A 27,046-nucleotide genomic window follows, 5' to 3' on the forward strand; every position below is an offset into this window, starting at 1 on the left:
TCATTGGCCTTCACATTTTTTGTTGAAATTTTGACTGGGGCAGGATTGACATTCATTGAGTCTTTGATATTACTTTTCGCATTCCTGTCATTTTTCTTTATTTCCCGCCTTTCTTTCCTTTCCTCAGGTACGGGAGGTTTCGTATTTCCATGGCTGGAAATACTTAATTCCATGTCGTGTGCACGAGTTTCCAACTCTTCAAATGTTCGAGGCTTTACTCCTTGGAGGATGTAAAGAAGTCCCCAATGCATGCCTTGGATGCACATCTCTATAGCAGATATTTCAGTAAGTCTATCCTTGCAGTCTAGACTCAAAGAGCGCCACCGGTTGATATAATCAACGACGGGCTCATCCTTCCACTGTTTAGTATTGGTAAGCTCCATTATGCTTACTGTGCGTCGTGTGCTGTAGAATCGGTTGAGAAACTCCCTTTCAAGTTGTTCCCAGCTATCGATTGATTCAGGCTCTAAGTCTGTATACCAATCAAAGGCATTTCCCTTTAGTGAACGGACAAACTGCTTTACAAAGAGGCCTCCTTGAGTCCCTGCATTCTCGCAAGTTTCTACAAAGTGAGCAATGTGTTGCTTAGGGTTTCCTTTGCCATCAAATTGCAAGAACTTGGGAGGTTGATACCCATTTGGCATTCTCATGTTATCAATGCGCTTTGTATAGGGTTTGGAATATATGAGAGAACTTGTGGAAGAACCTCCATATTGTGCTCGAATGGTATTTGTAATCATATCCTGCAGTTGTTGGACAGATATTGAGGCCATTGGGGTGGAATGTCCATGTTGAGAAGTGCCTTCACCTCCTTTTTCTTTATCATCCTTGGCGTTTTCTCCTTTGAAGGTAAAGCCAGGTGGCTGCTCAGGGCCAAGACTTGATTCACCCAAATCTTGTACCTCCAGCTTGTTCATTAAAGTTGCAATTTTGACGTCCTTTTCTTCAAGTGCCTTTGTGAGAAGGATGACCCTTTGTTCCATTTCAGCCATCTTTTCTTCCATGGTAGAGGTATTAGTCATCATTACTGGCATGACCTCTATAGATGATGGAGAAAATGATGAAATAGGATGAGTTAGAGGTATTTCACTCCTTAAGTTTCTCATCACAGGTGAAGAGTTGATAGAAAAGGTCTTTGTTGGGGATGACTCATTACTGGTCTCCAAATCTTTCGAGGCAAATGAATCTTCAGTGGTAGCTTTCCTATTTGCAAGAAAGTCCAAAGAGATGACAGCAGGAGATTGGTTTTCTTGGGTTGGTTGAGGTTGGAGTCGATCAAAAGCTTTGGATCGACTGCGAGTGATTGGGCCGACATACTCATCAGCACTGGAATCATCAACCACTGATTTTCAGACATTCTTGCTAGAGGCCATTGAAGCTAGTAGCAAAATGATGTCAAATTTCTTTTCTTTTGAAGGAGAAAGAGATGAGAGGCAGAGATGTCCCACCGGGTGTGCCAGAATTTGTAAGCGACTAAATTTCTAGTTTGAAATTAATCAAACAAGCAAAATAGTTTCACAAATGCGAATTTATATTGATGATTGTGTGGTACAATTCTCTGGAATTACAAAAGAGTGATCCTCTGATTCGATCTCCTTGCAAAATTTATTGATTAGATTTATGGTAATGTGGATTTGACTTGAACACAAAATATTCTTCAATTTGGTTGATGGATAGATCGAAGATTACTGAAACGGAATTACAATGAATCTCTGGCTATGAGCTTGTTTAGAAATCCTTTGTTCTTCGCGTTCTTCATGTTCTTCGTGCGTTCTTCGTCTTCGAAGGTTTGTGGTGGAAGTTCTTCGGAGCTTTAGAGGCTTGAATCCGTTGAGCTTCAATGATTTGTGAGTTGTTGATGTTTTCGGACACTTTTGGCTTGATTCCCGTGAACTTTAGGATCTAGGCAGATGATCTGGACGATTCTGCTTCGAATGTTCTTCGATTTTGGGGTTGAAGTTCTTGAAGTTCTTGAAGGCTTTGAGGCTTGATCTTCACAGAGCTTTTTCACTTCTGAATTCTGGTTCCCTAAATGTCTCAGGAAGGCTTCTATTTATAGGAGTTTTGGGGTGGGTGAGCGACACGTGGCGGAGCTTGATTGGTGACACATGTCACAGCTTGATTGGTCCGCTTAAGTCATCGCTTACACGTGCGAGGTTGCTTGAGTCATCGCTTACACGTGCGAGGCTGCTTGAGTCATCGCTTACACGTGCGAGGCTGCTTGAGTCATCGCTTACATGTGCGCTGATGCGTGATTGGCTCTTGCATGACACTTGGCAAATTTCTGTTGGCTTCTGAATAGTGATAGCAAAACCTAGCAGCAATACATGGTGTTCTGTAATTAGCTGTATTTTGTGGACTTGGTAATGTGACGTGTCAGCTTGTGATAGGTCGGGAATTTTCCCTCTCTACAATGTGTCAAATATTTAGCATTTGGCACATATCCCACATCTACTGTGGGTGCTCTAAGAAACGAAGTTCCCTAGTGGTGCAACTTAGGAAAGTTGGTCTACGAGACCAAAATGAATGCAAGGACTAGAAGCAGACATCAAGCCTTGTATCCTCTCCAAAATCACACCATTTTGTGGTTATTATATTATACATTCGGTGGATTTAGGATGGACAAGCTTATTTAACCTTTTTTTTTCTTTTTTAATAATTCGATAATTACAATGAAGGATAAAGAATTTAAACCAAAAACATATTTATTGCAAACACTAGAATATGTGCCAATTGAGCTATAAGCCTCTTGGCAACAAAAGTTTCACAAATAATATTTCATCCAATTCTTATAACTTAGTACTAATTAAAATGACAAATAAATATATATATATATATATATATATTAAAAAAATCAATCAAGCTACTAGAAATATGGTTAATCAATTAAATTCACAATTTCTTAACAACTTAAGGTTTTAGAACAATTGGTAATTTATCATTGTTTTTATGGTTAGTGATTCAATTTATCTTTTCCAAATAGAATGAACTTTTGGAACAATTGTATCAAAACAAGAGATCTTGAATTCATTCATTGTCTCCACTCTTCCTTCCATTTAAAATATTAAAAATCTCACTTATTAGGCTCCACTTATTAAAGAGAATGTTAGTTTTAGACCCCAAAATAAACACTATATTTAACCAAATTAAAGCCAACTTGATTATTAGTTCTATTATGCAAGCTTTAGGCTAAACACATAATCATCATAATCATGCAAGTGTGGAAATATAAATTAGACAAGACATGATGACTCAGGAAATTAAACCTAATGAAACAAATCGTTCCAAAGGAAAAATCTAGGGGGGATTGACCATATCAATCTCGAGGAAAACAGTTTCGCTATAAAATAAAGATTTACAACCAAAATAACCCTATTCGTAGTAAATCTAACTACGGTTACCAAACTAAGCTTTGAATCCCATATATCTCCGATAGTAAATTGCTGCAACGTAAATCTCCAATCCATGCACTTCAATGTCCCATTGAAGATTTGAATCCAGTACACTTGATAGTTGGTATTTAGAAACATTTCCCTTATCCAATTCAACCAACAGAGGAAACTTTATAAGATTTCCTCTAAATTGCTTCTTTCTTATTGATATGTGTAACTTTAAGATATCATACATTACTTAATATTTTTTTAATTGGATGCAAATTTTAATAAATTCACCGTTAGATTAGATTTTTTTCTTATATTTTATGTACTTGAAAGTTGTCAAGATAATCTGAGATCAATAACTATGTCATTGTTTACATGTTTAGATTTTGAGTTTTTCATTTAAAATGTTCGTAAAAGATGGGCTTTTAAATTGAATAAAAAATCACATCTAATTCACATAAAACTTGGTACATGTTAAGAACATTGAGATTTGAGAAAATATAATCAAACAATGGAATTTTTTTAATATATTAATATAATAAACATTTATTAAGTTGTGCAATATTGCTTAGACTACACTGTGTAATTCTAAGTAATGTTACAACACTCACTAATATATATATATATATATATATATGCCATATTATAACCATCTATTCTAACAAAGAAGAAAAAAAAATTTACTTTATTTGCTTTTTTTTTTTTTTTTTTTTTTTTTTTTTTTTTTCTGGTTATTGAATATGAAGTTTACGAAAAGTTATCTCATACACCTAGTATCTATAACAATAAATGAATTTCACAATTGTGTGGCTCATATGTTGTAAAAGAAAGAAGCTATATATTAATATGCGTGTATGTATATATATATATATATATATATATATATATATATTATATGCATGAAATAATAGTTTGAAGTGTAAATACTTTTCTTTTGTCAAAAAAGGAATGGTGTAAATACTTTTTGACTAAAAAAAAGAGTGTACATACTTCAAAAGAAAATCTCTAATAAATGCACAATATAACTGCAATTTTTTTTTTTTTTTAATTTAAATGAAATCTGCAAAAAGCATTCGCATTTCTTACTAGCATGCTTTAAACTTCAAAGTTGAAATCCGATCGCTCCTCGTATGTAATCCATTTATGATTAACTTGAATAAAGTACATTTGATTTTTTTTATTATTATAATAAAAATGTCCATTTGAATTTGGGTGGCCAGATTTTTCCCTTTTTCTTTCTGTACTTCTCTGTTTCACATGATCAAATATTATTATAGGTCCCCACTTTTTTTGTTGAGTTTTCTTTTTCTTTTTTGATGGAAACCAATTTCATTTCATGCATATGGGGGATTTTAGTCTTTTTAGACATGTAAGAACCATAAGTCTCTATGCAACTTGCAAGAGAGAGAGAAAAGAAGAAAGAAAGAAAGAAAGAGTCGAGTTTGATGAGTGTATATAGATCTAGCTAGTGCGCGGCTGCCACAAATTGACTGGCAAAATTGCAGCCACAACTTTTGCTATTCCTGGATTGTTTTTACATTATTATTACTGTCACGTAAATTGAAAGCCAATGCGGGACGCCCATAATTATTATGAATAGCACCATACACATGGCCAAAGGACATATATTATTGTCAATGTATTTGCTTTATTAAGAAATTTAATGAATTTGTATCCCTAGACTAAAGAAATTTAATGATTTTTTCGTTAATCTATGTACGCATTATCTATGTTTTCTCTGTGTTTTGTTTGCCCTTGATTCTGGTTCGATTTGTTACGCTGGGATATTTAATTTCAGCTTGAACTTTCATAGGGAGGTCTGATACTGGGGTAATTCTTACATGCTCCCGGAGCGATGCTCCCTTCTCTTACATGAGGGGTGGGTTACATGGTAGGACCCACGTGTGGGGTCCACCCCTCATGTGAGAGAAGGGAGCATTTCTCCAAAAGTACCTAAGTTTTTTCACTGATACTATAAGGCGAGTGGCAAACATTGAAAGGGATGGGTACACCCTGACTAGTTGCAAGGACGGAGGGAGACTTGGACTACGAGGGAATGGCCCCTCTAATTTATTTTTATTTTTTTTAAATTAATATATACATAGGCACCAATTTTAGCAATTTTGTTTTATAAAATCACATTTTGCCTCCCTTAACATTATCATTGATTCTTTTAAGAGTACTACTCTAGCCACAACATTTTCTATAACAGTTTTACAAACTGATGACATAGTAAAATTTTATTGGTTTGCATCTAAGCCCATCATTTATATCAAATTTTTACTTACTAATAACTACTCACTACATTAATAATTTGTAAAAATGTTTGTAATTCTAGCATTTTCCTCATTTTAAATGCCAAATCTAAAATCTAAAGCAAAATAAATAAGCCCAAAAAAATTATTCAACAATAAAAATTAACAATAGTAAAGCTAAAAACAATTAAATTCAATCAACTAATTTTACCCAAAACAAACAATCTGACTCTTTCAAAAAATTTAAACAAAATAATTTTGTTCAAATTTGGATGCACACATAAAAAACACAAAAAAAAAAAAAAAACTATTAAACAACTTAGCCGGAAGCTAGAGCCACCGCACATAACCAACAACAAAGTTGGCCCCCCTAACTTCAAGTCATGGTTCCGTTCCTGATTGGTTGGATTTGAAATTCTTCTCTTGAGGGAGGTCGGCCTGATTGAAATGATGTGTAACCAAATATAGTTTTAATCGAGTAATAATGGTAACTATCGTATTTATACACTCTTTAAGGTGTAACCTAGTGATTACAGGTAGGGATGGTAATTTTGCCCCGCCCTTCCGACTCTATCCCATGCGAGTTTTCCTCGCCCCGCAAATGTGGTAGGGCGGAGATGGGATAAGATTTTAGCCTCGCACCACAGGGCAGGTTGGGGATGGGTTTAAACTTTTTAAACTCGCCCCACCCCTCCCTGTCCCCACCCTGCCCTGTGTTGCTAAGGGGTTATAATCGTAAATTTTTCATACTCTAAAACCTTACTATTTAAACAAATATATCAATACTAACTTATTTTATTCTATCCAATGTGGTTCTCTGCCTTTATTTTGTTATGTGTTATACTATGAGTTTTTGTTTGTTTTTTTTTTTTTTTGTGATTGTCTTGTTAAACACTTGGATATATTATTCAATTTTCTCTAAAAATTGATTTGATTTGATAGGATAAGTTTAGTTATAATTTCAAGTACATTCTTATTAATAAAATAAGTTTCATTAATAAAATTGTACTAGTTGTAAGGCAAATTAACAAAAAGTAGAGTTTTTCGAGGTAGAACGGGGTTTCGTGGAACTCCAAGAAGTGGGGATGGGGTGAGAAAATTTTTTCCGTCATATGGGACGGGGCGGGACGGAACGAAGACCCCCATTCTTCGGTCCTGCCCCAGCGCCATCCCTTGGAGGCTTAGAATGAATTATACATAGATCCAAATATTTTGTGTTTCTGGCGGATGGGACGTTTATCCATTTGTTTGCATCCCATGGATATATCCAGGAAACTGCTTCGGTGAGGATCCCCATAAAAAAAAATATATAATAAAATAAATCGTTACTTTGCAATTTAGCTATTTCAAATTATTAAATTTACTACTCTCATAGCTTTAGGTATTTTTGGAAAATAGATAAATTGTTGTTGTATTAGAAGATTAAGAGCAAGAGATCTTAGGTTTAAACTTTATCTCTACCAATCTTAATGGAATGTTACATTAAATAATTATATTAACTAACTCCCAATAGTTTAACTTTTTTGGACAACCCGTTTGGACTAATAACTTTTTTGGACAACATATTTGAAAAGAAATGAGGAAATGAAGTGTCCAAGTGATTAAAATCTGAATAGGTATACCCTCCAAATAATTCACATAATGTTGTCTAAATGAGTTTAAAAATAGCAAAATGGTCATTGTATTTTTACCTAATAGATATTGTTAATAAGTGATGGGTACGAAAACACTTTTTAATGTTCAAAAATATGCCTCCAAAAAAAAAAAAAAAAAGTTAAATTATTGAACAGCTGTATCAATCGCTCCATGAGATATTACCTTACCTCCCTCCAAAAAAGTACCTGACTAGATTGGACAATTACTTTATGACCTTAAAAAAATAAATAAATAAATACATAAACCAAAAAAAAAAAAAAAAAAGAAAGAGAGAAGAAGAAGAAGAAGGAAGGAAGATGACTTACAGCATATTTGTGTATACTTTATATGCAACATTGGCATATTCCCTCTCTCTCATCTGAACGTTTAAAAAAACAAAAAACAAAAAAAAAAAAAACAAAAAAACAAAAAACACAAAAGGAAGAAGAAGGCTATTCTCCATTTTTAGTGCTTATAGCTTTTAAGTAATTTTTCAGTTTTAGGTGTAGGTCATGTAGACACAAATTCATTTTATGTGTAATCTGAATCCTTCTATATTGGAGTATATGAGTCATGAAAGGCATGCAACAAAAAATTATAATACTTTCACAACATTCTCAAATTAATATTAGAAAATTTTCTAATAACACATTGGGATCGGCTCTTGAATCATGAGTGAAGAAATAGACTAATTTTAAAATATTGTGAAATTGTTGTGAACTTTTCTTATGTCATTAACTTCGTTGTTAACTATATGCAACCCATTGGCTTATATAAAAATAATATACTTTCTAATATATTAATTTACTCCTCTGTTTTCTCAGTTGTGAAGCACAATGTCGTTATAAAACCATTGAATCTGAATTGGTCATTGACTTTTGAGTCCTGGCGGGTGGGCATATATCCTCCCCTTATCTCAAATTTTTTTACCGCTATGTATATATGACCAAAAGATTAAAAGCGATAAAGCTTCATTATAAAAAGAAAAAAGTAATAGACATTGAATATCTTAACATCTTGGTGCGCAAATTATTTAAACACGACAAGTTTTATCCTACTATAACTGTCTGCTTTTCCTTTTCCTGCTGATGCAGTGACTGTATTGTGTATGGTCAATGACTCAATGCTGAGATGGTTTTCTATAAAAGTTAACTGTCTGTTTACTTTGTTCTTGGTTTAAATAAAAGTTGTGTTTTTAGCCCAAAAAAGCACTGGCTGGTCCTTACCTTTTGCTCCAAAAAAAGAGAGACTGGCTAGTATGATAATTCCTTGCTATAGCTATGAAATAATATATCCTGCAGCTTTCTACAGCAACTGGGGACCTATTCCATTGCTTCTGATGCTACATAATTGTGATTTGTGATCCTTCTTCTTCTATCTTAAAATATATATATATGCCATAGAATTTTAATTTATGGTATCTATAATTATATCAAAATATCAATTAGTTTTTAATGTAATTAAGCAGAGTTCAAACCTAAAATTTTTTGTTGAACAACAAGATATTTTATCAATTGGATTAACTTTCACTCCCCACTTCATCTAGTATCTACCTATGAAAAATTAAAAATGCACTGTTGACTTGTTTCTTGTGTCAGTTTAACATGTCGGAGTAATATAGTATGGAATACAGTGACACTTTCAAGCAAGTCAGGGTGCAAATGCAAGTTTAACACAACCTCAATTATCTTCTTACTCTTTTTTTTTTTTTTTTTTTTCCTCTCTCTCTATTTATAAAATTTATAAATGGATTTTGAAGTTTATAAAGATGTTAAATTTGAAATGAGTAAAATATTATTTCAAATGCATAATAACACATTTAACAACCCAAAGAAACAAAACAAAACAAAAAATTATTGTTAAATTTATATCAAGAAATTTATTAATAATTTTTCTTCGCATTGCTTTGTTTCAAAATATCATATGTAAATAACATGAAGAAAGACGCTATCCGGAATAGTTTTTTGTGAATTCATCTATAACCAATGGATAGGGGAAAATCCTCCAAAATGTGAATGTAAATCATGTGATAAATTTTGACGTTGACTATTATCCTATTGTATATTATTATAAATTCTTTCCTTTTTGACAGATAGGGTAAAAAATAAAAATTCTCCAAAATGTGAATGTAAATCATGTGATAATTTTGACGTTGACCATTATCCTATTATATATTATTATAAATTCTTTCCTTTTTGACAGATCACAAATCTAGGGGTGTCAATGTTTGACCCAACCCGCGAACACGACACGAATCCGACACGGGTTTTTTCGGGTTAGGGTTGGACCTTAATGGGTTTGGGTCATAAATGGGTCGACTCGAAAGCGACACGATAAGAAACGTGTCATAAGTGGGTCAACCCGCATAACACGCAATAGACACGTTTGACACGCCAATTTATTTGTGTCAACCCGAAATGACCCACTTAACACAACTCGTTTAACTCATTTAACAAATAAATATTTATTTTATTTTAGATTTGTCAAATACCTTTTATATCCAACATATATTTTAAATTTAAAAAAAAAAAGTGAGTAATTACAAAAATTTACAAGAGATATAATTGGAAATTGAAATTTTACAGACCCTAGAACTACTAATACTTTATTTTTTATTTTTTTTGGCATAGAACTTGCACAAATAAAATTGGATGAGCTTGTGGAAGATGTTATGAATTTGAACATCAACAAAGAATCTATGGATGATAATCGTGGTCATAGTCAGGATTAGTCTATTGTTTACTCAAATTCTTTAAATATTGATACTTAGCATTTGACGAGTTCCAAGGATATTATATATATATATATATATATATATATATTTTAACTATGTTATTTTATTTTTGTTAAACTTAGTTATTTTGAATTTGGGTTGAAGTGTATGCACTTCTTTTAGAGTGTAAAGAACTTATTTTCTAGATGAATATTATATTTTTGTTGAACTATATTATTTTGAATGTGAGTTGAAGACTTGAAGTGTATGCATTGCTTTTTGGAATGTAAAAAAAATTATTTCTAGATGGATGTTATATTTAATATTATGCAGGTTGAAATGAGTTGTGTTACATTCGTGTCAACCCAACACGACTCGTTTATTAAGCGTGTCAGATGGGTTGGGTCAGGTCAACCCGTCTTATTAACAGGTCGGGTTAGGGTTGAAGAATCATGACACGATTATTAAATGGGTCGGGTTAGGGTTGAGCCATTTAGTCGAATACCCCTACCTTGACACGACACGAACCCAACACGCTAACCCGAATTGACACCCCTACACAAATCTACTTTAGAAGATAAAAATATATTCCCTCTTTTCTTTTCCTTGAGAGAAAAATTGTGGTTGAAGAGACATGCATTCGGATATATCTACATATCTTTGATTCTTCTTTCTTTCGTGCAGGCATATACGGTCAATGATTCCCTCTTTTCTTTTCTTTTTTATTTTATTTTTAAAAAATATTATCTCTCTTAGTGCATATCATTGTCATCATATATCGAATGGTAACGTATGTGTTGTCCTAGGTCAATATGCTTATTTCAGAAATAACAAAAAACAACAACAACAACAACAATAATAATAGAAAAAAAAAAAAGCCAAAATTGAGAATTAACACTGATTTTCAAACAATATAATTAATAAGCACAGTTCAAAAGTATATATTTTACTAACATCTCGAGTCTAAGAGGGTCGATTTTGGGCTATAAATCAAGTCTTTGAGAGTCGGTTTTTATATTCTAATAAGGTTTGAGGTGGCACTTTGTCTAAAAAATTAAGGTCTGAAAAATATAAACTTTTGAAACCGTGCCTACTCGAGATGTTTGAAAATCAGTGTTAATTCCCAATTTTGGCCAAAAAAAATGTATCATATTCTTTGTTTAAGAAAGAGGCACTGAATATGGGCTGAGTTATTGCTTATATGCTAGGTTTTATTACGTCAAAACATTTTTTTTTTTTTTTGAGAAAGTATTACGTCAACATTTGTGTTTCATTAATTCATACTTTCCAATTTTCTTACAATAGAATGCACTTCATTTGCAAAGGAATAAAAGTTAAAATGTTTTAAACGATTGTAAAGGTTCCTATTAAATAACATTTTTTCACCTTATGAAGAGGAAAATTATTAAATATTTCGGGAGTACCATAAATGTGTACTCCCTTCTCTCACATAAATTGTGGATCTCATCATAAATTTAATTAATATGACTCACAATTATGTGAGAGGGGGAGTACCTATTTATGGTACTCCGAGAATACCCAATAATTACCCGAATGAAGGTATGTGCAATTCTTTATGAACCTAATTATTTAATTGCCTATTAAAAGACTGTAAATTGTAAAGGTTAACAACCTATTAAATTAGTAATAAATAAATGATAGAAACTATGGAAATTTCAACTTTAAACCCTATAATTGTAATCCAAAATAAACCTTAGAATCAAAGTTTAATATTTTACCTTTTAAAATTTCAATGTTTAATTTATTAACTTTGAAATTATAAGGTATAATATGGAATAGCCCTAAACTATAGGGTTTAATATGGAAATTTCCCTAGAAACTATAGAATTGATCCACTTCAAAAGGTGAGAATAAGTTGAGATTTCATCTAAGTATCACTCTAATGGCATGTTTGGTATGTTGTAATAGGTCATGCAATTAAATGGATGTTCATGTATAATAGCTATTTGGCATGTTTGCAATGCATGTGGTTGTAGTTTGTAATAGATCCTGTACTTAAATAATTATGGCATGTTTGCAATGCATGAATATCCTGTAGTTTCACTTCAAAATGTATATTGTAAAACCTCCCTTTTACACCCTTCAGTAAGTATAATTTTTAAGAATAATGTTTGTATATATATGGGTAGGAATATTGGATGTTTGAAAGTGGGTTTGGCATACCTTAAGTATTTTTTTAATTGGAATCTCATTTTCTTTTAATGAGAGACTGCCACATCATCCGCTAACTAAATAAAAGGTGGAGATTAAAACTCACTATCACTTGTCATTGTATATTAAAACAAAATGATATGTTCAGTTAAAAAGGTGTTGAATATGTGAGTTCCAATTAGCTCAACTGGTAAAGTCTTTAATGGTTGAAACTATCTAGAAAAAAAAAAAGGGTACTGAAAGTAAGCCAAACCCTTTGAAAATTGTCAAGAGATTAAAGAGTTCAAGTGATAAAAAGCTACATAGCCTCACCATCTACAGAATTTATATAATGTTGTCTGTATATGTGTTTTAAATAGCAAAATGGTCATTATACCTAATAAATATTATTACGAGATGATGTAAAGATGGCATGGAAAACACTTTTTAATGTTTAAAAATAAGCCCTTCAGGTGATCTGTATTCTACATTCCCTCCCGAGACAAAATTGTTGAACGGTTGTATCAATTGGTCCATAAGATACTACCTCCCTTCAAAAATAGCCATCTGACTAGAATGAAAGCTTACTCACAGCCTAAATTTATGGGTGTTCTTCTCAAGAAAAAAAAAAAAAAAAAAAATTATGGGAGTTATTCAACGTGTACATGTACAATGCATCCTCTCATATATATATATATATATATATATATTGAACAATTGTATAATTTGGTCCATGAAATACTACCTCCCTCCAATAAAATGGCCACCTAACTAGAATGAAAGCTTACTCGGCCTAAATTTCTAGTTGTGATTCAACGGATGTATTACTATATGAAAAATGATAAAGTTATTATAATTTTTATTATATAAAACTTAATAAACAAATGTGGCAATGAATGTCATTAGTAGACTTCAACCACCTCAAAAATGAATGTGATTGACAAAGAATATTTAAATATATTTTATGTATACAATAGAATTCAAGTCTATAATGTTCATCTCATAATAATTCATCTTTATCATTTGGCCAAGATACAAATTAGTTTTGGTATTTATGAGGTTTGGAGTTGAAATCTTAAATTTCTTATTCAATGACAACCACCTTTACCATTAGAGTTAACTGATAATCTTTCTTTGTTTATAGGCAACATTGACGAAAAAAAAATGGCCCAAAAGATGGGTATGCTCGGTTTTATGTGATGAGTTTTAAGTAGTTTTGTTTTTGGGTATTAGGTGTAGGCCAGCTAGAAACATATCAGTTTCGTGTAAAATTTGAATCCTTCAATGTTTCGAGGATTAATCATGTAAGCAACATATGGCTTATATAAAAATATATGTACTCTCTAATCTATTAATTTAACCCTTTTCTGTTACTGTTTACTTGTGAATTGTGCACAATGTCGTTAAAATCACTGAATTATTGAGTCTTGGACTCTTTGGCCTTTGGATACTCTATCTGTGATTTGTGTTTATATGGAATAATTTATGTCAGATTCTCGTGTGGGGATCCTTCTCTTTTTTCAAATCCTGTCTTAGGCGAATTATTGAATAAAAAGGGACAAAAACTCCATTAAAAATAAATAAATAAAAGGCATTGAATATCTCAACATCTTGTCTTAGGCGAATTATTCAAACACGACAAGTTTATCCTGCTATACAGCCTGATTTTCCTGCTCATATTGCAGTGCCTGTATGAGCAATGCTGAGATGGTCACAATATTTTATGCTTGGTTCCAGTAAAAGAAGTATTTTTAGCGCCACACCCCCCCCCCCCCCCCCCCCAAAAAAAAAAAAAAAACCCTGGCTAGTCTGATCAAGATACTTACCATTTAAAATGCAAGTTATTTTTACTGACCTCCTTTAAATGAACTAAAAATGCTTTAAAAAATCTCAAAATTTTTATTCAGAGGTGAGCTTGACAGTTCAAGTGAATAAATAGAAAGCTCATGATTTTTTAAAGCTTGTTTTCAGTCATTCAAGAGAGGTCATTGTAAATAGTTTACATTTTAAGAGAGATAAATGTCTTATTCAAAACTAGAGGGGTCATGAGTATAATAAGTTAATAACAGAAAAACTTCTAAAGAGATCAGTGCAATTTTCTTGATTATAAATAGTAAATTGATATATATATATATATATATATAAAAGAAATTATATGAATAACATTATTAGTAATTAGTTTGTTGAGAATTCCCAGCAACTCTAAATATTTGAGCTATTACTTTATTGTTATTGTAAACTGAGTTATAGTTTTACCAAATAACAACATACCATCCGTGAATAACATGAAAAAAGACACTATTATAAAATTTTTATTGGAGACAAATCACAAATGTATTTCAGAAGCAAAAGTCGATTCCCTCTGTTTGTTTTTCTTGAAAGAAAAGTTGTCTTCTTGCAAGAAACTGTGAATATCTAAACATCTTTTATATTCTTCTTCTTCGCTTTTGTTCGTGCAGGTTACACTGTCAATGATTCCCTCTTTTCTTTTCATTTTTATTTTATTTTTAATAATATTATCTCTCCTTAGTCCTTAATCCTTATCATAGTATCATCATCATGGAAGGTTAACTTTATCAATCTTCTTTCTGGATGCATGTCTCCTTTACACATATTTCTTATTACTTTTAAGTACGGAGAATTTAATTATTTCCTGTTAGGTAATTAATTAAAGTAAAGTATATTTGTTCTAACTTTTCATAAATAAATAAATAAGAAAACTACAAGTAGAGTATATGTGTTGCCCTGGCTAGGTTAAAGTGTCATATGCTTTGTGTAAGAAGGAGACACTGAATATGGGCTGTCATTACTTACATGTTGGGTTTCATTACGTCAACACCTTTTTTTAAAAGATAATATGCATCAAGATATTTGAGTTTCATTGATTCTTACGGTTCAATTTGCTCACAAGAATGCCCTTCGTGTACTAAAGAATAAAAATGAAAATGGTGGTAAATGATTAATGTAAAGGTTAATCGTATGTTAAATTAGATTTTTTTTTTCCTTTCCCGGCCTAATTGACGTGTGCAATTCTTAATGAACCTAATTATTCCTTGAGTGTGTATTATCCATTATATGCAGAACCTAATGGATTTTCTTGAAACTATAAGGTACCATTAGTCTATTAGATCAATTCTTTAGGGTTAAAACTAAATTATCTTATAATAAGACAGGATTAACATGCATTTGGCGAATAATACGCTCATATTTTAAGTAATTGTCTTTAATTAGGAAGCACTAACGACCATATAATATGAAATTTATCGTACAAATACCGTTGGTTACTTCTCTATTTTTTTTTTTTTTAAATTCTCTTTTCCTCTTTTGCGCTCTCTCTCTCTCTCTCTCTCTCTCTCTCTAAAACTCACTATTCCTATTATTATTTAGGCATTTTACACCTCTTTCCAATTTTTTTAATCTGGATTATAGAAGCTTCTGTGAGTAAGACCAACAAAAGATTACAGGTAAAGGGGCCTGAAATCGTCTCTTTCCAAAACTTGGGCCGCTATATAGCTCGACCACATCTCTACATTTGTTTGTTCGGTATTGGACTAGCTAATATTTTTAGTACCCAAACACCTAGTAGTGGGCGCATCTAAAATCTCAATTAACTCTAGATTATAATCTTTTCATCTTTTCTCACGTACCAACTTTAAGGGTAGTATATAAACCAAAATAATAATAACTAATCGTTAATTGGTGCTATGCATGAGAACTTACTTATTTGTGAGGTAAACTAAAATAATTTTATAAAATCTTAAATTGATTAAGAAACTACACCATCACATGATTTACTCTTGTACGACTTCAATTTGTGTTACAATTTGATGAAGAAGCCATTATTTGAATGTCCAATGGCTTACAAAAAATTTGTCAGACAATTTCAGATATTGCAAAAAATAACTTAAAAATTTAGATATTAAAACTTTTGAAAGACCAAAAAATATTAAAGAATCAAATGATTCACGACTTAGAAATTATTGAAACAAAACAATATATATATATATATATATATGACTAAAAAATAGAAAAATATAAGAAAAATATTGTGTTACATTCAAAAGAATAATCTATGCCTAGAAGTTTGCACCCTATCGTAAAATATCACGTTAGTGAAGTAGAGAGATGATAATAATAATAATAATAATAATAATAATAATAATAATATTAATGTTTGAGTTTGAGTTTAAGTTGAACTTATTGAAGAGATAGAGTTTCACTCTTTGTTAAGTTTGGATTAAACAAAAATGATTTTGTTTAAAAAAAAATGATGAGTTTGAGTTTAAATTGGACTTGTTAGAGGGATAGAGTTTCACTCCTTGTTAAATTTGGGCTAAACAAAAATAATGTCATTTAAGTAAATTTATCACGTTATGTTTTATTTAAATATTGTGCTGACGTGGACAATTGTGAGAGTTTCAGAAACTTCGATTTTATATATATATATATATATATAGACTAATCGCTAACCTGTACTATGCATAAAAACCTACCTATTTGTGAGGTAGACTAAAATAATTTTATAAAATCTTAAATTAATTAAGAAACTACACCGTTGCATAATTTGCTATTGTATAACTTAAATTTATGTTACAATTTGATGAAGAAACCATTGTTTAAACATGCAATGACTTACAAAAAATTTGTAAAACAATTTCAAATACTACAAAAAAATAACTCAAAATTCAGATATTAAAACTTCTAAGAGACCAAAAAATATTAAAGAATTAAATGATTCACTGCTTAGAAATTATTAAAATAAAAAAATATATATATGACTAAATAATAGGGAAATATAAAAGAAAGATTGGTTACATTTAAAAGAATAATTTCAATTATTGCAAACTTTTTTATTTTGTTAAAAACGGCTAAAGAGGGCTTTGGTAGTTCATGTAAGAAAATTATTTAAAAAAAAAAATTGAAATACCATAAAATAATACATATATATATATATATATATATATATTTTAACAAAGTAGGGGACAATAAAATAATATAAGAAGAGCTCATACCTCTACTTGGCTTTAAAAAGGAAAATATATTGGGGTTTGCATTGCTTTTTTTGGTGTTCATGATTAACCTCACAAATTTGGAGATAAATTATCAATGTGTAAATTTGAGTTTAAATTGGACTTATTAGAGAGATAGAGTTTCACTCTTTGTTAAATTTGGATTAAAAAAAAATAATTTTGTTAAAAAAAATGATAGGTTTGAGTTTAAGCTGGAATTGCCAAAAAAATAGAGTTTTACTCCTTGTTAAGTTTGGACTAAAAAAATATAATTTTATTCAAATAAAATAATAATTTATTTAAATATTGCGCTGACATGGAAAATTGTGAAAGTTTTAGAGGCTTCAGTTTGAATTTGAGTTTAAGTTGGACTAACAAATATAATTTTATTTAAATATTGTGCTGACATGGAAATTTATGAGAGTTTCAGAGGCTTCGGCTTGAGTTTGAGTTTAAGTTGGATTCATTAAAGAGATAGAGTTTCACTCTTTGTTAACTTTGGATTAAACAAAAATAATTTTATTTAAAAAATGATGAGTTTGAGTTTAAGTTGGACTTGTTAGAGAGATAGAGTTTCACTCTTGATTAAGTTTGAACTAAAAAATAATAAATTTATTTAAATAAAACGATAATTTTATTTAAATAAAATGATAATTTTATTTAAATATTGTGCTGACGTGGAAAATTGTGAGGGTTTTAGAGGTTTTGGTTTTATATATGATAATTTTATTTAAATATTGTGTTGATGTGGAAAATTGTAAGTTTCAAAGGTTTCGGTTTTATATTGATGATGATGATAATAATAATATATCCTAAAATAAATTCCATCACTCTCTCTATCTATAAAATTCATCACTTATATTAGACAAATAAAAGAAAGGACTTTAATAGTATAATAAAAATGTAATTTTATCAAGAACCTACTAATATTACCCTGAGAATATGACATACTTGTCAATGAAACATCTCCTCTTTTTACTTAAATATCTCTTCCCAAAACATCACTGAATGGATCAAAATAGATTGAAGTAGGCCAAAGTGGACCAAATGGATCGAATTGGATTGAAGTTGACCAAAATGGACCAAAGTAGACCAAATAAACCGAAGTTGACCGAATATATCAAAGTAGATCAAAATGGACCAAAGTGAATTGAAGTAGACCGAAATGGATAAAATATTACATTGATGTGGTTCAACAGGAGTGTAGCGATAATAAATTCTATACTTCTGTTTTAGATATTATATATATATAGGTTTGTGGAATCTATCAAGAAACTCACCTTCTTACCTTGTGTACTCATCACAAGATTACACTTGCAATAACAAAACAATACTCACAAAAACTCATATAGTTCTTGTTTGATCTCATGAACAATAAGATGTTTAAATGGGAAAACTGTCTTACAACAATGATAACGAAAATTTTTTAGTTAACATAGAATTTAGTGATAACAAAGAACTAGCTAAATATTCATATGAATTAGTAGTTCCCATTAAGTATTTACATCAGCTCATGCAAAAATTCACATTTATTTTAGCACAAGAATTTACTTTCTCTATTTTACCTAACCACTTTTAAAAAACATTTACATCAAATATCTATTCTAAACTTTATTTTATTAAAATATCAAATTTTCTTGATTTTTTTTAATTGTTTCTCTCTCTTCACATACCACAACCATCATTTACTATCTTCATTCATCTTTAGGATAGGTAAATAATGAATAAAAAACCATGCAAATGAATAGTGCCCGTGTATATTTCCATGGTTATTGTAGCTTGGATAGGTTTTGCATAATTTTACATAAACTGATGTAGGTGGTTTTTGGGATGGTTGGGCAAATTTTTCCCTTAAGATATTTTGCACAAACTAATGCACTTGAGCTAGATTTCCTTGCCTGAGTACAAAAGTTTTGTTTATAAAAACATTTTCATCAATGTTGTTGTTGATTTCAAATCCTAGTGGAATTTATTAGAGGTCATACAGTCATAGTCCAAACTGTGATGTCATGTCCTTCTCAATGAAACCAGCAGCTTCATTTTCAGTTCACATGTGACATGTCCATCTTTTGAAATAATGATAATTATGTTAGGCAGTCAAGCTTTCCTAGCTAAGATAATGTCTTTTATACTATATAATATACGCATTAAAAAGTTTGCAGAGGTGGGTAGAAAGGAACACTGCATCACATAGAAATGTAAACATTGAATCGAAACGTTTGAAAGAATGATATTATGCATTGTGATCATTGTGATCCTGATCCCAGATTAATACTAAAATGATATTATTAGTAACATGATCCGTGTTCTATTTTAGACCTTTGACCAAATGTAGCACATAACCTTAGAAAAGAAGTACCACAACATTTTTTTTTTTTGGTAGAACTCATTTGTAAGATAGAAATTATCTAATAAAATTTAAAAAATCTTCCAATTTCTTGAAAGCCAAGGTTGCTTGAATGTCAAGGGAAAGACAATGTGTGCTTGGCATTTAAAAAACATTGTGGTTATTGCCGAACAAGGCAACAAGCACTGAAGAGGAAACGAAAAAATTTGACTTTAAACAACTAATGTATTCACACCTGATTGGCTTCATTCAGAGTGTGTGTGTATATATATATATATATATATATATTATCTTTTGAATTCAATCCGAGATTGCATTTATCACCTTTGCCTCCCCTTAAATATTTCACCCTCTGCTTAACCAAATGAAGCTTCAAAACACCAATCTTTGTGAACTTTGGTGCAAAATCTATCTTGTGATTCTTCTCCTTTCCATGAACCTATTATGGTTCCAACCTACTACTGTTGCCAGTGCATTAGGAAATGAGACTGATCACTTGGCTTTGCTCAAAATTAAAGAATCAATAACCAATGATCCACATGAAGTTATGAGCTCATGGAAAGACTCAATTCACTTCTGCAACTGGCAAGGTGTTACATGCAGCCTAAGGCATCAACGAGTCACCACCTTGAACCTAAAATGGAATAACTTGGGTGGGTCTATATCACCTTACATTGGCAACCTAACCTTTCTAAGGTTCATTTACCTTCACAACAACAGCTTCACGGGTAACATAACACAGGAAGTTGGCCATCTGTTTCGACTGCAACATCTCAACCTTATTCGTAACAAGTTAGGAGGAGAAATTCAAATCAACTTGAGCTGCTGCTCTGAACTCAGGATTGTCGACTTCGTAGTATACAGTCTTATTGGTCAGAATAATCAGAGCTTGGATCTTTGGCTAAGCTTATTGTGCTTAATCTTGGTGTAAATAATCTGTCTGGAGTAATACCGCCTTACTTGGGGAATCTTGATGGAAAATCTGGTTTTGTATGTGGTTAGGCCTAACACTCTGAATAACCAAACCCATTAAACTTATCTCAATGGAATATTTTATATCTCCATTAAGAGATTATGAATTTCATCTTGAGAATATATGTTCTATCAACACTAAATGTGGCTACCCAACATACTGAGGTTTTGATCGTGACTTTAGATCTCACTCTTGATATATCAAAGTAACCTACACCTCATGATTAGATCTATTATTCTCTTAGGATTAAAAGTTCATGCAAATAGAAGCCATGAGATTTATTATTCAAGAACATTGAAAGAGGAATTGTCCAAAATTCAAGGCTACCAAAAATAAGGGTATGAAAAGTTCATTCCTCCTTGAAATATGTTTAATACAAAATCCCATGAATTACTGGTGTGTGGATTCAGGTTGTACTAATCATATCTACAATTCTTTGCAGGGGTTCTAGGAGACCAGAAAGCTTAATGAAGGGAATTGTTTCTTACTTTGGCTGATGGGAGTAGGATTTCGATTGTAGTTGTTGGAGTTGTTAATTTATGCTTTAAGTCTAGGGTTTTAATATTGGAAGACTGTCTATATGTACCTAATGTTCGTAGGAATTTAATTTCTGCAACTTATTTAGGTAAACATGGATATTGTGTTATCCTTAAAGACAATGTTGTAATAAAGAAGAGTAAAGAGTTTATCTGTTTTGGCAATATTGTGGATGGTCTTTATATTTTAACTCCTGATAAGCATGAATTATATAATTCTGAATTAGATAATGACTCTCATGTAAAATCATTAAAGAGAAAGTTTCCTTCTACTAATGAAGCATATCTTTGGCACTTGCATTTGGGTTATATTAATCCAAATAGAATTCAAAGACTGATCAAAGATGGACTCTTAGAGCCATTGGACTTTGATGAATTTCCAATTTGTGAATCTTGTTTGGAAGGCAAAATGACCAAACGACCTTTTAATGCAAAAGGTAGAAGAGCCCAAGAGTTGCTTGAATTAGTTCATACGGACGTATTGGTTCTATGTCAGCCCAAGCAAAAGGAGGTTATCAGTACTTCATCACTTTTACCGATGATTACTCAAGATATGGTTATGTGTACCTAATGAAATGGAAGTTGGAAGCCTTTGAAAATTTCGAAGAGTTTAGGGCTAAAGTTGAGAATCAATTAGGTAAACGCATAAAGGCCATTCGATCTGATCGTGGTGGCGAATACCTTCTTGGGGATTTCAAGGATTACTTAACTCAAAATAAGATTTTATCCCAATTGACTACACCTAGAACTCCCCAACAGAATGGTGTAGCAGAAAAAAGGAATAGGACTCTTTTAGAAATGGTTAGGCCCATGATGAGTTACTCAACTTTACCGATTTCTTTTTGGGGTTATGCCTTAAATACAACAATACATCTTTTAAATTTAGTTCCATCAAAATCTGTTCTCAAAACACCCATGGAATTGTGGAGTGGGCGTAAGCCTTGTATGAAATATCTCCACATTTAGGGTTGTCCAGCACGTGTTAAAAGGGAAGCCTGATAAATTGGAACCAAAATTAGAAGTGTGTTTGCTTGTAGGTTATCCAAAAGAAACTAGGGGTTATTTATTCTATAGTCGTAAGGATAACAAAGTGTTTGTTAGTACAAATGCCAAATTCTTAGAAAATGACTATATAAATAACTATACTCCTAGAAGTAGAGTTGTATTGGCTGAAATGAATGAATTTGTAAATGATATTCTTTGATTCTAAAATTCAATCACATCTTATATAAGCATGAGATGAAAACTTGGTCTGATACCAATTGTTGGAAAATTAGGTTTTGTATCTCATACAAAACACACAGCGGAAGTAACAAATATGGATCTATTTCATTCATGATTGATAACATACACTATGTAAATTTCAGAATTTAAGAACAATATAGAGTACCTTGGTGCAGTGAAATTCAAAACAAAATATTAGAAGTACTTGGAAGCACTTTTAATCTTCACTCCAATTCCACTTTACGCCTAAGAAGTGTGGTCTCTCAATCAGTTTCCAAGGGAGAATAATCGAGTGGTTTCACTCACACATACACACTATTTCACAATGATCTCTCTCTCTTAAAATAAAATTTTGTATGTTTCTCCCTTTATAACTAACTGATTATCTAATTGGGTTGGCCTATTGGGCCTTTCCAATTGGGCTTTAGTGTGTGGTTTGGAGTGGGACTAAAAAGACATTAGCTCCAATGGGTCTTGGGCTTTTCTGTCAACTCTTGACAAGTTCAAAGTTACCGTTAATTATATTTAATACCACTATATAAATATAATTGCACTTTAGGCCTTATTAATAAATTATATCCTAAGACTTTATTATACATGCAACCCCTTCATAAAATATTCATAGTAATACAAAGTCATGAATGTAGACTACCACTTTGAAAATTATTACATCTTAATTCTTGAGTACCCGATTTAATCTTTTAAGTTATTCATCATATATTTATGAAATCCAATTTCATAAATATATACTTCTGTAATTTCTTACCAAAGTGGTTAGGCCTAACTCTCTGAATAATTGAACCCATTAAACTTATCTCAAGGGAATTTTTATATCTTCTTTAAGAGACTATGAATTCTATATTGAGAATATATGTTCCATCAACACTAAATGTGGCTGCCCAACATATTGAGGTTTTGACCGTTACTTTAGATCTCATTCCTGATATATCAAAGCAACCTAAACTCCATGATCAGATCCATTATTCTCTCAGGATTAAGAGTTCATGCAAATAGAAGTCGTGAGATTTATTATTCATTTGACAGTCGTTAGGAGAATAATAAATCTCACAGCAGTCCAGTTCAATATGTCTTAACTCTTAAAACATATCAACATATCAACTAGAAGTCTCCACTTCCATGATCAAGACAAATCATCTTAGTTGTTATGTTATAGTCTTTGCAAATGAAATGTAACACCCCATAATTTTGATACCAATTAAATTATTATACGTAAATTTTTAAAGGGGGCCTATAATTAAAATGGATTAAATTGATTTGAGCCTAAGATATTAAAAATAAGATAAGTACTAAGAGATATGAAGCCCAAGTGAAGTGGCATAAGTAAATATATGGGCCTTGAAAACCCTAGCTTTTTTCCTCTTAAATTACACGTGTATATACATAAGAAGTTCCTTTTTGTTTTCAGCCGCAACATACAAGTAAGTTGTTTCTTGTCTTCTCTACGGCTGTGTAGGAGAATCAGGTCAGCTCTCCTCTTTATTTGGGTTCTTTTATTTATGTGATACCTTGCATGTGTCTATCTAGCTTAAGGACTATTGATATATCACACAGCTAGGATGGAGAATTTCTGCGTATATGAGTCTTTGTGCTGCACAGAACACAGGGGTAGGTTTGGACTTGAAATTCAACGTTGTCATCATGTTAATAAATAAAAAATAAAATAAAATAAAACTTGATTATGACTAGAAAATCATCCCACGTTTTCAAGGAGGAATTGTGCATGAAATGGCTTTAGTAGCTAATAGGACAATAGGCATGACTTCATAAAGTCTAACCTTTCAATATATTAAATAAAAAGGAAATTCTAAGCATATATAGGTTCTGATCTCAACACCCCCCACTTATCTGTATTTTATGGGAAAGGATATCCTATGGTTATTATTATATTAGATTAGGATGATGGACATAGCTACATGACAAGAAAGGATGTGAATGGTAGATTAAGGAGATTTCCCTTATTCGGTCATTTTGAAGCCTTGAATATCCATGATTATATCAATGGAAAAATTAGAGTAGGCAGCAATATTTTTATGTCCAAAAAAAAAATCTGATCAAGCTAAAAGTGTATTGGATAGTTAAGTGAATAAATAGAGGATTTTGGATAAATTAATATTGTTTAGGATGAAACCGTTTAAGTGTGAAAATAGATTTTGAAGTGGGAAATTGTGTATTGATGAACCTATTTTTGGTGTTGCTAGGTTCTAATTCTACTGAATTGTTGTGATTCAAGGGAGGTTGATTTCCTTTATTTTGCAACTAAGAGGTAAGTGGTGTTTACTAATTTTGGGGATTTTCCCAAACATTGTTGGTTATTAAACTATTATATATCAAAGAAATATATTTTTATTCTATACATATAAATGGATATTTTATAATTTCTTGACGTGCACATTGACTATTCGTTTTATGAAAAACTTTTGGGACAACTTAAAATTAATTAAACTTGTATGTGTGAATATGTCTTTATATTTTGAGAATTATGAATGGATTATTTTGTGAGCATATTGAATATGTTTTGAAAACCTATGGCAAGTCGTGATTAGAAGCTCAGTATGGTATTTTAGTCCTTAGCAAGGGACAATCATGCTGTAGCTAGTCCTTAGCAAGGGACGGTCCCAGAAAAGGGGACAGTGCACTTTTGATAACTCCTTAGCAAGGGAGTATACTATTAAGGATCCAAAAAGGAAACTCCTTAGCAAGGGGGTGCACCTTTAGGTTCCAAAGGAGCCTTCCTTAAGAAGTGGGGATGGAAAGGAGGTTCTAGTCCTAAAAGGAGACAACACAACCCTGTCAACGGGGCGTAAACGTTGACCACGAGAAAAACCTAGGAAATTGTTTATATGATGGTATATATATATTATGATGGGTCACAATATAAAGATATTATTTTTTTATGTGAAATATTTGATGATAAATATTGATGAGTTACAAGTTGTGAATTTGTTGAAAAAAAAAAATTATTTATTGAAGGTTTGTTCCCACGCCCCAATGTTAGTGAATTCCACTTATTGAGATATCTCACCCCCCTTTATTTTCCCATTACAGATACATTAGAGGGATTACTGGAGTAGAGATTCTTGGGAGACAGATGTTATGAACTATTTTTATAAAATTGAGGATTTTATTATTATTTTATGGCATTAAACATTGTATTGAAGAATTATTTTGAGGATGTTTTGTATTTGGTGAATTAAAGCTCTGACTTTTGTGATGAGATTCAAGGTTGCTAATTTCTTTTATTTAATATTTTTATGGATTATTCAAATTAAATAGACTTCTTTTGCTTATGATTTTGGGGCGTTACATGAAATGCCCAATTTCATCATTGGCTACGAACCAAAATTTTGAATTTACAAAAAACTTGTGATCTATATCTTTTGTGACTAAATCACACAAATCACATACTATGCATCTCATGGACTATATGATAATGTCTTAATATTCATGTTACCATTATTTTAGATAATAATAAAGAAACTTTATTAATCACAACATTAAGTCATACATAATGTCATACATAATAACGTACATAATATCATACATAGCATCTTACAATAGGATTTAAGCGCACTAATCCTAACAAATCTTTCATCACTCACAACTTTATCAGTAGCCTATAATAATATTGCAGGAACAATTCCAGATGAAATAGGTCGCTTGAAAAGCTTATCAATCTTCACAACCTCTTCAAATAAATTGGCCAGGACAGTTCCTCCCTCCCTTTATAATATGTCATCACTCACTATCATCTCAATTTCACAAAACCAACTTAATGGCACCCTTCCAGCCAACATAGGCTTTACTTTTCCAAATCTCAAAATATTTGGCATTGGTATCAATGAGTTCTCTGGGCCTATTAGGTTCTGAAAGTTTAGAATAATTGGCAAACCGTAAAAACAAACTTGTCTAGGTATAGATCTTAGAGTCTTTAGAGTTTTTAAACAATGCTCAAGATACTATAAGTCAGAATACAAGAACATTCAAGTTGCAGAAAGGAGAGTTCAAATTCTATGAAGCTCGACCTATCGAAAATTAAATCCGATCGATCGAAAATGGCAAATAATCAGATTCTATAGAATTTTAATTAAGCCCAATTACTCATTAAGCCCATTAAGTTATTAGGGTTTTAGATCTAATTCTCCTAGTATATAAAGGAAACCCTAAGCCATATTTTGAAAAGACATTAGAGGTGCTCTTGTGAAATCTAAAAGGTATTGTGCTTTCCTCTTTTAAAGTCACTACCAGAAATCATCCTCATATCATTGGAACTGGTAGATCTAAAGTTGTTAAAACAAGATCAATAACTGCTGATGATCTAAACCTTCAAGAGTGGTCTTGGAGTCACAAACTAAAGAGTTTGTGTTGCTAAACCCTTGAGTGAGATCTCTCAAAGTCACAAGTGTGAGTGTTTATGTGGTACAAATCCAAGAAAGAAGGAGTCCATGGATTCGGAGTTTGCACGTGGTCGTGTCAGTAAGTTACTACTAGAGGTAGCAATAGATTTAGGGTTAAATCTGATTGTTAAAATTTAGATTCTCTATAATGGATTTGTTTTACCTTGAGAATTGTTAGGTCAAATCCTCCCCAGGTTTTTACCTTTGTAAAGTTGTGATTTCCAACTAGTATTTGTTGGCTTTAATTCTGTGTCAAATTTGATTGTAATTTCTTCAATCATTTCCCAGTATTTATGTGGGTTTATTTGTAAGGGATGAGTGTGAGAGACTGGTGAAGAATCAAGCTTCAAAGATGAATTGGTACAGCTCACAACTAGCTCGCAAGAAGCTCACAACTAGCTCGCAAGA

The sequence above is a fragment of the Quercus lobata genome, chromosome 4 (assembly GCF_001633185.2).
Source record: "Quercus lobata isolate SW786 chromosome 4, ValleyOak3.0 Primary Assembly, whole genome shotgun sequence".
Classification (NCBI taxonomy): domain Eukaryota; kingdom Viridiplantae; phylum Streptophyta; class Magnoliopsida; order Fagales; family Fagaceae; genus Quercus; species Quercus lobata.